Below are 12,998 nucleotides of genomic sequence, written 5' to 3' on the forward strand. Positions count from 1 at the left end.
TCCGTCCTCCGCCCCCAGCCAGGGCCATCATGGAGCCACTGAGAAGGGTCAGAGGGCACTGGGCTTTCTCAGCAAAGCCACACCGCTCTGCCTCACCCCTCCTCCCCGTCTCTTCTCTGACTCCACGCTCACGCCCACTCGGGGCCTGGGCACCAGCTCTCTCTTGCAGACTCTCTGGGCTTGGCTCCTGCACCCCCCGCCTCTGCCCACCGAGGCCTCCTCTGCCCGTCTCACCTGAAGCGGACCCCCCCCCCCCCCCGCACCCCCGGCCTCTCCATCGGGGACTCTGCTCCGTGTCTCCGCGGCACCACCATCCCCTGCCCGCTGTCTGTCTCCCTCACCACAGAAGCCTGTGTCTCTGGGTCCTTCCTGTGCCTCAGTTTTCCTGTCTGTAAAGTGGGCATCCTTTTACTTCTCGGGTACAACTGGGATCATCAAAGGAGTTACCGTGTGCGGATCGCCCAGAGCGTGCGTGGCGCCCTCGTAAGCGCCGTGTAAGTGGTGGTTTTTGTCATTTCCTAGAGGCCCAGTGCGCAACATTCGCGCCCTCCCCAGCCCAGCCTGCACCCGTCCGTTAGCAGCTCAGGAGCCCTCGGGGGCTGTCCAACGGGTGGCTTAGGCCGGCTCCCCCTGTGGGAGTGCACTGACCACCGGGAAGCAGCTCCTGGGTTCAGCATCTGCCCCCTGGTGGTCGGTGCACATCATGGCGACCGGTCGTTCGGCTGTTCGGCTGATTTGCATATCACCCTTCTGTTGTATAGGATAATCGTGCCACGCACTGCGCTGTTCGCAGAGCCCGCGTGTGGTGAGTGACGGTGCAAGCGGCTGCATGAGCTACAGCGAAGCAGAGGGTCCGGAAGCCTGTCCCCTCTCCCAGACCCAGGCACCCCCTCCGCCTGGGCTGCCATCACCCCACAACGAGAAACCCGGCCCCTGAGGGCCCCCAGCGCATCTCCAGGAGACGGGAAGCTCATGGCTTAACGACTCCACAGCAATAATATCTGAAATTCTGGTTGCACTGGGAGGGCGGGTGCCTTCCCCATTCACCAATGATGACAGGCCCCTTTGGAAATAAATAACACGTATAATTTAAGCAACGCAAACAAACAGCGGTGTTTGGCTTCCCCTGGGGAAATGTTTTCCCTCTCTCCCCCGGGTGCCCCTGCCTCGACCTCCCCCGCTGAGCCGCGCTCCCAGCAGGAGGCCGGCCGGGGGTAGCGCTCAGAGCACAGACGGGTGGCGGGGGGAGACCTCCCTGCAGGTCTGAGGCCGGGGGCCTTCTCCCCAGAGCTGGGAAGGGGGAGGCTACGTTCTCTCTGCACCCCCACGTCCACCCCCACCCCTCTCCCTTGGGGCCCCGTCTCCCCACGGGGCGACAAACTCCCATGCCTACGGGGCAGACAGGCAGTGTGCACGGCAAACCCACGTGGGCGAGGAGGCAATAGGGATGGGCGGGGCTTGTGGTAAATGGGAGAGCCAATGTCCCTCCCACGGGGACAAATGGCGGCTCTGCAGGAACGGGGGAGTGGAGGAACTGAGGCCCCGTTTTGACAAATCTCCTGACATTTCAAAATGGATTTAGAATGCCGTGCTTTTCATGACAACACCAGCCATCGGGAGCCGTGGCTTCTCTCCCGGGAAGTGAGAACAGTGACCTAATCTACCTCGTCGGGGTTTCTGAGGATGAAAGGAGATGATGCAAGCAAGACGCTCTAAGACAGTGGTTGGCAAACCGCGGCTCTCGAGCCACATGCGGCTCTCTGGCCCCTCGAGTGTGGCTCTTCCACAAAACACCACGGCCTGGGCGAGTCTGTGTGGAAGAAGTGGCTTTAGAAGAAGTTTACGTTTAAAATATTTGGCTCTCCGTCAGCCTGGGGACTGAAAGGTCCTGGGTTCGATTCCAGTCAAGGGCATGTACTTTGGTTGCGGGCACTTCCCCAGGAGGGGGTGTGCAGGAAACAGCTGATTGATGATTCTCTTTCATCAATGTTTCTAACTATCTCTCTCCCTCTCTGTAAGAAAATCAATAAAATCTATTTTTTTTTTAATTTGGCTCTCAAAAGAAATGTGATCGTATTGTTGATATTTGGCTGTGTGGACTAATGAGCTTGCAGACCCCTGCCCTAAGACATCTGGCCCGTGGTCTGTACTCAAAATCAAGGTAGCTGTTTGCTGCTATTATTACTTTACTAGAGGCCCAGTGCACGGAGATTCATGCAAGAATGGGCCTCCCTCCCCTGGCTGCCGGCACCGCCTTCGCTCCGGCCCAGAGCCGCCTCTCTGCCTTCCCACACTGCCCAGAGGCACAGAGCGGCTGGGGCGGTGCAGAACGCCTTCATCCCGCCCCCGGCTACTCAGCGCCTGTGTATGCAAATTAATCTGCCATCTTTGTTGGGTTAATTTGCACACTCACGCCTGATTGGCTCGTGGGTGTCGCAAAGGTGCACTCATTTTGCCTCTTTCTCTTTTATTGGTGTAGATTCTTGTTATTATTTCCACCCCCTTCCCTTCCCTGGCAGGCCCCCAGCCCGTGCCCGGGCGCGTCCTCACACACACTGCCTGCCCCAGGGCCTTTGCTCAGCCTTTCTCCGCCACCTGGAGAAATGCCCCCCTTCTCTCCCCAATCCAGCCCACTCCAGGCCAGCCCGCTTCTCTTCTCCCCCAGGAAGCCCTGGGCACGGCTACAGCCCGTACCCCCTCCCAGGCAGCCCTGCCTCGGGGTTCACAGGGGCCGCCCCTCGTCCCCCCTCGGGAGCTCCTGTCCTCTGCCCATAGCCATCCCCTCCGCCCGCTGTGCTGCCTGGCTGTCGATGAGATTGATTCCAGGAAACACCACATGTCCTCCTCCCAGGCCGTGGCTCTCAGCTGGGGCAGAAGCTGGGGAGGATCAGACACCCCAGCGCACGGACACACAGACACATGGACACACAGACACACGGACACACAGACACACGGACACACGGACACACGGACACACAGACACACGGACACACAGACACACGGACACACGGACACACGGACACACGGACACACAGACACACGGACACACGGACACACGGACACACGGACACACGGACACACGGACACACAGACACATGGACACACAGACACACGGACACACAGACACACGGACACACGGACACACGGACACACGGCCCGCCATGCGGGCGTGTCCGCTCCCAGCGTCCAGAGGCTGAGCGAGAGCAGCCCGGCTTTCCGGGGTCCCTGTCCCCCAGGCAGCGTGAGCGTTCGGTTCCAGGGAATTCAGTGAGCAGGACTCACCACCCTGCTGGGCTGCCGCCCTCCCAGCCCCGGCACCTGCAGCCCTGCCCACGCCGCCCGCCCCCGCCCCTCAGAGCACCCGCCCGTCCCTGCGGATTTGTCTGGAGCCAGTGACCTGTGACCGAGGCCAGCTGGGCTCGCCTTGTTCCCGCCGAGAGGGACAATACCCCATTAGCCAGCAGGCCGGGGCCCGCTGCAGAGGGAGAGGGGGCGGAGGGGCCGGGGCAGGGCCAGGGCAGCCCCGGGCGGGGTGCAGGGCCCCTGGTCCTCACTGTCATCAGAGCAACCCGGATATCAGCACCTCCTTCCAGATGCCCAGGAAGGGGGGGGGGGGCTCATGCTTTCCTCGCACCCCTCACCAGCTGCCTCCCTCTGCCAGCCTCCTGGTGGCTTTGGTTGTTCTCAAGCCAACCAGACAAGAAAACTACTGAGGCTGAGCCGAAACCGGTGTGGCTCAGTGGATAGAGCGTCAGCCTGCGGACTGTAAGGTCCCGGGTTCGATTCCGGTCAAGGGCCTGCACCTGGGTTGCAGGCACACATCTCCAGTAGGAGGTGTGCAGGAGGCAGCTGATCGATGATTCTCTCTCATCAACATTTCTAACTCTCTATCCCTCTCCTTTCCTCTCTGTAAAAAAATCAATAAAATATATTTTAAAAAACTGAGGCTGAGAGACGTGGGGGATGGGCCAAGGTCACCCAGCAGGTGGACAGAGGGCAGAGGCAGGCAACCGGTGGCCTGCAGTGTGGTGTTTGTCACGCAGCACCCCGGCTGTGCTCAGCATGGGGAGGAGTACAGATGGGGGGCTGGTAACCCCCAGGGGTCCCCAGGCACCTGGTGAAACCCTGCCCACGCCCCTCCTCCCAGCCTCTGAGGCTGAGCCACCTCGAGGCCCCGCCCCCGGGGATTGGACCAAGAGAGTGCCTGACCAGAGTGAGCCAATCAGAACGCCACTCCGCCGAAACCGGTGTGGCTCAGTGGATAGAGCATCGGTCTGCTGACTGAAAGGTCCCGGGTCCGATTCTGGTCAAGGGCAAGTACCTTGGCTGCAGGTTTCCCAGCCCTGGTGCAGGCATGTGTGGGAGGCAACCAATAGACGTGTCTGTCTCTCACATCAATGTCTCTCTCTCTCCTCTCTCTCTGTGTTTCTCTCCCTCTGCCCTTCCACTCGCTCTAAAAATCAATAGGGAAAAAATCCTTGGAGAAGATTAACAACAAAAAGGAAAAACTGTAGACCGAGATGTCTTATGAATACAGATGCAGAAATCCTCAACAAAACACTAGCAAACCACACCCAGCTGCATATTTAAAGAACCATACACTAGGGCCACGTGGGACGTGGGCCACTAATGCAGGTGTGGCTCGCCATTCAGACATCAGTGGGTGTGGCCCTGGCAGGTGCCTCCGCTGGCTGGAGCGTCGTCCCTATACATCAGAGTTGTGGGTTCGGTCCCCAGGCCAGGGCACACACAAGCATCAACCCATGAGCGCATACAGAAGTGGAACAATAAATGGATGTTTCTCTCTCTCCCTTCCTCCCTCTCTCTCTCTAAATCCATCAAATAAAAAAATATATGTATTTTTTTTTAAATTGGTGGATCTAATATGCCACGTTAACAGAATGAAAGAAAAGGAGCCCATACTCATCTCGGCTGATGCAGGACACAAAGCATTTAACAAATCCAAACAGGAAGACAAGGGCACTGGCTGGACATGCGACCTGGCGTTTATGAAAGATTGGCAGCTGATGTCATCGTCCGTGATGAGACACGGAAAGTCTCCCCCGGCAGACAAAAACAGGTGCTTTCACCACTTCTTCTTTTTTTCTTTTTTCTTTTTTTAATATGTTTTATTGACTTTTCACAGAGAGGAAGGGAGAGAGCTAGAGAGCCAGAAATGTGATGAGAGGGAAACATCGACCAGCTGCCTCCTGCACACCCCCCACCGGGGATGTGCCCGCCACCAACGTACATGCCCCTGACCGGAATCGAACCTGGGACCTTTCAGTCCGCAGACCGACGCTCTATCCACTGAGCCAAACCGGCTTTGGCTGCTTTCACCACTTCAACTCAACGCTGGTGTCGTTCCAGCCTGGGCAATGCTACAATTTACAGTGGAATAAATTACAGGAGAGACAATGACATGACGTCATTGACAATGGAATACATTGTATTAAAAACAAAGATAATCCTCAAGAACTCGGCACTTGCTTTTGCTAATTATTTTACTACTAGAGGCCCGGTGCACGGAATTCGTGCACAGGCAGGGAGGGTCACCAGGCCTGGCTGGTGATCAGGGCCCATCTGTGGGATGATCGGGAGGCCCCCCGCTGGCACCCGCCTTCACTGGCCTGGGGCCTGTGGGCTGGGGGCAGCTCCTGCATTGAGAGTCTGCCCCCTGGTGGTCAGTGCGTGTCATAGTGACAGGTCGTTCCAACAGTAATTCTGCCTTTCAGTTGATTTGCCTATTAGGCTTTCATTCTATAGGATTACCCATGCTCTTGTGGCATTTACATCTATTTTATCTTTATGGTAAAATACCATATACCTGGGTGCTACTGGGCATCTCGTCACAGCTCCGAGCTCAGTGACATTGCCTGGCAGCTTGAACTTGGCCGTGGCAGAGGTATTGAGAGAATTATAGGCTGGCTGCCTCCTGCACGCCCCCTACTGGGGATCAAGCCCACAACCCGGGCCTGTGCCCTGACCAGGACTCAAGCTGCAACCTCCTGGTTCCTAGGCTGGCATTCACCCCCTGAGCCTGCCGGCTGGCGATGAACAAGGTTTTGACACAGAAGCTGCAGTTGTTTCACTTTTCCCAAGGACACTCGTTCGTCCGCTGTAGCCGTAGGTGGTCAGGGAGCAGGAGAGTTTGGTGAAGCGTTCTGGGAGAGTCAACGGGCCCTGGCATTTACAGTAAACAGTGCTACATCTGTGTTGTTATTTGGACATTGTGTGCTGTGTCCCTCCATGTACGTCAGCTACACACACACACACACACACACACAGAAACACACACTGACACACACACAGGCACACACACACAGAGACACACACAGACACACACACAGAGAGACACACACACACAGACACACACAGACACACTCACACACACACACACAGACATACACAGACACATACAGAGACACACACACAGACACACACACACAGACATACACAGACACACACACACAGACACACACACAGAGAGACATACAGACACACAGAGAGACACACTCACACACACACACAGAGACATACACAGACACATACAGAGACACACACACAGACACACACACACAGACATACACAGACACACACACACAGACACACACACAGAGAGACACACACACACACAGACACACTCACACACACACACAGAGACACACACACACAGACACACACACACACACACACACACACACACAGACACACACACAGACACACAGAGACATACACACACACACAGACACACACACAGACACACAGAGACACACACAGACACACACAGACACACACACACAGACACACACACACACAGACACACACAGAGACATACACAGACACATACAGAGACACACACACAGACACACACACACAGACATACACAGACACACACACAGACACACACACACAGTGACAGGTGCAGATGCGTGCTGCTCCCCTCACCCAGGTGCGTGCCCTCACACACAAAGGCGTGGGTACACCCGCTCGCTCACACACACATCCCCAGCCGACATCACAGACGCCTGCTGTCCCCCGGGGCCGAGAGACTGGCACGGGCACACACACTCCCATGCCCGCGTGCAGCTGTGTGCACACCCAGACGCGGCGCAGGCCGCACACGTGCTGACATGCAGCCTCCTCCCAGGCAGCATCCTGCGTCCCGGACCCCGTGCTGCCACACGGTGGAGAGTCCGCCCTCCGCGCCCCCCTCCCCCTTCCCCCACCGGCCGGCCTCCCGGGGACCAGGGGGCAGAGACGGGCTGGGGCGGGAGAGGCAGAGGCGGAGTGGGGGGCAGGGGACGGCCGGCAGGCGATGAAGTCACCCTCCCCAGGTCTGTTCATTTCGGGGAGAATTAGCCGTGTTCCCGGCGCCCCAGCGGCCGCCCAGGCAAGCCTGGCTCCGGTGACGGGCGCCCGCTGCTGCTGAATGCAGATTAGCATAATTTCATTACCGAGGGGCCGCACAGGTTCGATTACAGAGCCGTCTCATTAGCCCCCGGGCCTGTTAAACTAACGGGAGGAGACAGCCCGCAGCCCGAGGGGCGGCCACGGCGCCACAGGCAATGCAGGCGGGGGCCGGGGACCTGGGCCTGCCCTGCCCCGGGGCCGGCCCTGTGCCCTGAGGACCCCACCTCCCAGGGGTCAGGGCCCCGACCTCTGTCACTGAAGCCGGACGAGCAGACGCCGGGCAGAGCGCGTTCAGGCTGGATCGGATTTGACTCATCATCTGGTCTGACCTTACAGGTGGGGAAACTGAGGCCCACACAGAGGGAATGACTTGCTGGCCGGCGCGGGTGGGAAAGAGGAAGTGTGGCAGCAGGGGGGACATCCGGGTGGGGCAGGTGATGCCCACCCCTGTTTTAGGGGCTGGCCCCCCGGACAACTTCCTGGGAGCCTGTCCCACGGTGACTCGGTTTCCCTATCATCGTGGAGGTCCACAGAGACACTCGCCATCCCTGCATTCCCCGTAAGTCTTTTTTTAAACATATTTTTGTTGGTTTTTAGAGAGCGAGGAAGGGAGAGGGAGAGAGAGAGAAACATCGATGTGAGAGGGAAACATTGATCCTCCTGCACATCCCCCACCAGGGATGGGCCCTGACCAGGAATCAAGCCAGCAACCTCGGTGCACGGGACCACGCCCAACCCACTGAGCCGCTCCCCATCAATCTTTTTTTTTTTTTAATCCTCACCTGAGGATATTTTCCCCTTGATTTTTAGGGAGAGTGGAACGGAGAGAGGGAGAGACAGAGAGAAATGCCGACGTGAGAGAAACACACCGACTGTTTGCCTCCTGCACGAGGCCCTGCAACAGAAGTACCTGCCCTTGACCGGAATCAAACCCCGGACCCAGGGTTCTCAGCCGGGGAGTGAGGTTGGGAAGAGGGACAAGGCCACCCTGACGCGCCCCGGGGGGCAGCGGCTCTCCCTGCCTGGGCCGGGGGGTGGGAGAGGGGCCCGATGGGCTGTCGGTGGAGCTCTCGCCGCTGCTGGGCACCGGGACCGCGGGATGCGAACGCATCCTTATTCCGCCTCCAACTTCCTCCCATTTTGCAGATGAGGAAAACCGAGGCTCCGAGAGGCCCAATGGTCCCCCAGGGACCGCACGGGGGGACATGATGCTGAGCGACATCAGCCAGGGACAAAAAGACCGAGACTGTGTGATTCCGCCGAAACCGGTGTGGCTCAGTGGGTAGAGCGCCAGTCTGCGGACTGAAGGGTCCCAGATTCGATTCCGGTCAAGGGCATGGACCTTGGTTAGGGGCACATCCCCTGTAGGGAGCGTGCAGGAGGCAGCTGATCCGATGACTCTCTCTCATGGATGTTTCTAACTCTCTATCTCTCTTCCTTCCTCTCTGTAAAAAAATAAAAAATAAATAAAAATTAAAAAAAAGGACTGGGTGATTCCACGTGGATGAGACTCCGCGAGCATCCTGGCACCTCCCCTCGCCCCCACCCCGTTTATGTCTGTCCCCCCAAACAGGTGCTCGGACCAGGGGGGCCCCAGCCTCCCGGAGAGAATCGGAGGTGGGACAGTGGCCGGACCCAGGCCCCGGTGCCCAGCTGCCAGCCCGTCCAGCGAGCCCCGGAGCTAACGAGGCCCGGGCCGGCGCGCGCCCGCTGAAAGTGACAAACGAACGGCCTGCCAGGCCGCTCCCACAATTACTATCAGCCGGCCGCAATATAAATATGCAAATTCCCTGGGCCTGAACTTTAACACCCTCGGTAGAGACCATTCATCTCCTTAAAGTATTAATTTAAGTGGTAAAGGGGCCCATACATCACGGCGTGTCATTTTGAAAACAAATATTAATCAATTTTACCCTCAAGGATCGCCAGGCAGCGGAGGCGGCCCCCAGGCCTGGGGGACCGGGAGGCCCGGGCGGGAGATTTCCATATTCATCCCAGCTTCCGAGCCCGTGATAATGCCTGGACAGGGGCGGCCTGGGCCCCAGACCTTATCGGCGCGCCCGGCCCACGCACGCCGGCCAGCGCCATGCAAATGAGCCGCCCGCTATCTGGATAACCTTGAACGCAGGACGGACAGCGGGCGGAGCGGCTCCCGACTTTGCCGCTCCGGGGAGGGACGAAGTGCTGGGAAAGGCTGGGCTTGCTCTCCCCAACACCCAAACAGAAGTGGGGGGAGGGAGGGCAGCCCTGGCCGGTGGGGTCCTGAGCAGGACACGATGGTGATGACGTGTTCTTTTCCACTAGCTCCGTGGTCGGCAAACGATAGCTCGCGAGCCACATGCGGCTCTCTGGCCCCGTGAGTGTGGCTCTTCCACAAAACACCACGGCCTGGGCGAGTCAGTGCTGAAGAAGTGGCGTTAGAAGTTTACGTTTAAACAATGTGGCTCTCCGAAGAAACGTCCATCGTTGTCCTGTTGATGTTTGACTCTGTGGACGAATGAGTTTGCCGACCGCTGGCCTAGAGAGTGACGATACGGGCTCACGGAGATGGGAGATTCCTGTGAGAAGCACAGGAAGGGTGTATGCTCAGAGCTCCGAAGGCTCCAGGGACCTGTGTGATCCTCCGTGATCACCCCACGGACCACGCTCCCCCCCTCGCCCACCTCCTGGGCTCTCTGGCCTTGTACCTGATGCGGGTTCAGACAGACAGAGCCCCTCTCCCCTCACACCACCGCCAACGCCCACGGCCTGTCCCTCAGAACCTCCTGCCGCCCGCCCAAATAGCCAGCACCCTTCACAAGAGGACAGGGCCCACAAAGTCCTGCAGTGAAATGCGAGTCGGGGTGGAAGGTTCAAGGCCCTAAGTCCACCCCGGCTCTGCCCGCCCCGGCGTCCCCAGCCAGCTGCTGACCGGGCCTCAGAGGGGCGGACCTGGTCAGCCAGACGCGGCCGCTGTGCCCTGATCCGGCCAGCAGAGGGCGCAGTGCACCGGCCCCGGTGCCAGCGAGGGGAGCCAGCCTTCCTCCCCGGGTGCCCATGGTGGCCTGCACACGTGTGTGGGCGCCCACTGTGTGGTAGGCGTGCACACGCACACTCGTGCACAAAGGACATGGATGTGGTCCAAATCCACATCCCACCCCAGAAACAACCACACCCCCCTTCAGCCGGCCAACTGCAAGGTCGGGTCAGGTCCTCCCTGACGGAAGCACGGGGCGGGCCTGCACTGCCAACGGCTCTCCCGGGAGCATTGCACTGACCCCTGACCCTGACCCTGACCCCGCCTTCCAGGAACGCTGGGCACCAGCCAATGTCAACCATCAGAGGGGGTGTGGCCTCAGGTCCTGGCTCAGGGGCGGGACGGGAACCGCTCCCAAGGGGAAGCGCCCTCTCCAGCTCCCCACGTCAGCGCGAGAGACCTTCCCTTGTCACGTCGGAAGGGGGGCGCTCCGGGGACAGCGAGACCCCCCGAACCAATCCCTCCGAGCACACACATCAGGACGTACCACGGGCGAGTGTGTATGCGTCTGCGTACTGAACCACTTGTTGCAATTTAAAAATCAATGTTGAGCCGAAACCAGTTTGGCTCAGTGGACAGAGCATCGGCCTGCCAACTGAAAGGTCCCAGGTTCGATTCTGGTCAAGGGCATGTACCTTGGCTGTGGTCACATCCCCGGTAGGGGGTGTGCAGGAGGCAGCTGATCGATGTTTCTCTCTCATTGACATTTCTAGCTCTCTCTCCCTCTCCCTTCCTCTCTGTAAAAAAAAAAATCAATAAAATATATATATATATATTTTTTAAATGCTTTCAGCTCAGTGCCAACCCTGGAGCTGAAAACAGCAGACACAAAAATATCCAGAATCCCAGTTCCCCTTGAATCCCACGCCTCCGGTCTGCAGGCCAGCACCCGCTCCCGCAGGCAGCTCCGGGCTGCGGGTTCGGGGCTGGTGCCCTCCAGCTGCCCAGTCCCCACCCGCCCACGCGCTCCCCTCTCCCGCTGCCTGGCCTCACGCAGACCTTAGTGTGAGAATTCTGACATCCTCCTCACCCTCAGCCTGCAGCCATGGCCGGGCCCCGGTGGCCATGTGCCCCCAACACCCGCCCAGAACCCCTCACCTCCCCGCTGACCAATTCTGAGGCCACGGACCAGTGGGGCATCCCAGCTCCAGGCCCCGCGAGGCCGGTTCCCTCCCGGCTCCGTCTGGCCGGCCTTGCTCAGACGGTGGGACAGGGTCGGGCGGGGCTGGTGGTGTGTAACGTCCTCTCGCCCTCACCGTGTCCCTGGCGCTAAGGCTCAGGGAGACGTCACTCGCCGGGGAGCGGGGCCGCCCCGCGAAGCCGGTGACGGGATGGTGGTGGCCCGGGAGGATCGGCGCCGAGCGGACCTGTCGCCGAGGCGGCTGACAAACGAGGATGAAGTGACCGCTCGGCCGGTGCGATGGGGACAGACAAGGCGGGCCTCCCACCTAATAAACAGACGAGGGCAGGGGGCGTGGCCCTCCTGGGAGGGACCCCTGCATTGGGGAGGGAGGCGGGGTGGCCGTCAAGGGACAGGATGGGCGTCCCCACCGACGGTGCCCCCCCCCCCGGTGCACCTGCTGAAAAACACCTCCATCACACCCCCCCAAAACCTGCACGCTGAGTCTCAGGGGGCCCCAAACCTGCACACGGAGGCTCAGGGCACCCCGTCCCAGAGCCTCCTGGAGCCGCGGGAGCAATGGCCCCACGTGTCCCATCGGAGGCGAGGGGCCCGGATCCCTATGAAGTAACGTCAGTGGGAGAACAATGCCAGCCCCGGAGACAAGGCGCTTCGGAGGGAAGGCGGACGGTGCGGGGGTGGGGGGAGGACCCCCCGTCATCCGCCCTCGGAAGACAATGCGCCAGCTGCACGTTGATAAATATGTAACGTCTGATGGAAATATGGATAGCACCTTCCCTCCCTCCCCCCCTCCCTCCCCGAGCCCTCGCCCTCCGGCGGCAGCAGACGGGGTCTGGCCCACACCGACGATCCGGTTTCTCTCTCTCTCTCTCTCTCTCTCTCTCTCTCTCTCTCTCTCTCTCTCTCTCTCTCCTCTCTCTCTCTCGCCCGGAAAACACAAACGCGATGTTTCCCCGTCCCAGCTGTTTGCCATTGTGCCTGTTTATCAGGGTGAGGGATGCACAGTGGAATAAAAAAGTAAAAAAAAAAAAAATACACACACACACACACACACACACACACACACACACACACACCCGAGTTCGCGATGCGCCAGGCAGGCGGCATTGTCCGGAAGAAAGCAGCATTGTGCGAGCTGGCAAACTCCTTCTTGGGGCCGGTCCAGGTTTTGAGAAAAGCTACTCAGCTGTGCGATTTGTGTAATGCATGCAGAGAGACACATGTGAAATCACACGTTTGGGGGGATGTGGGGAAGGGGGGGAGGGATGGGGGGAAGGAGCAAGCAGACATTGGAGTTCTCCTCCTTGCCCTCCCTGGGCACCGTCCGCCCTCCTCTGCGGAGGACCCAGCTGTCTGCGGGGACGCGGGCCGTCCCCCGGGGTTGGGCTTGGGCCTGGCTCTCGGACTGTACTGTCCACAGCCCGGCCC

This window comes from Pipistrellus kuhlii, unplaced genomic scaffold (assembly GCF_014108245.1).
Source record: "Pipistrellus kuhlii isolate mPipKuh1 unplaced genomic scaffold, mPipKuh1.p scaffold_m20_p_17, whole genome shotgun sequence".
NCBI classification, from domain to species: domain Eukaryota; kingdom Metazoa; phylum Chordata; class Mammalia; order Chiroptera; family Vespertilionidae; genus Pipistrellus; species Pipistrellus kuhlii.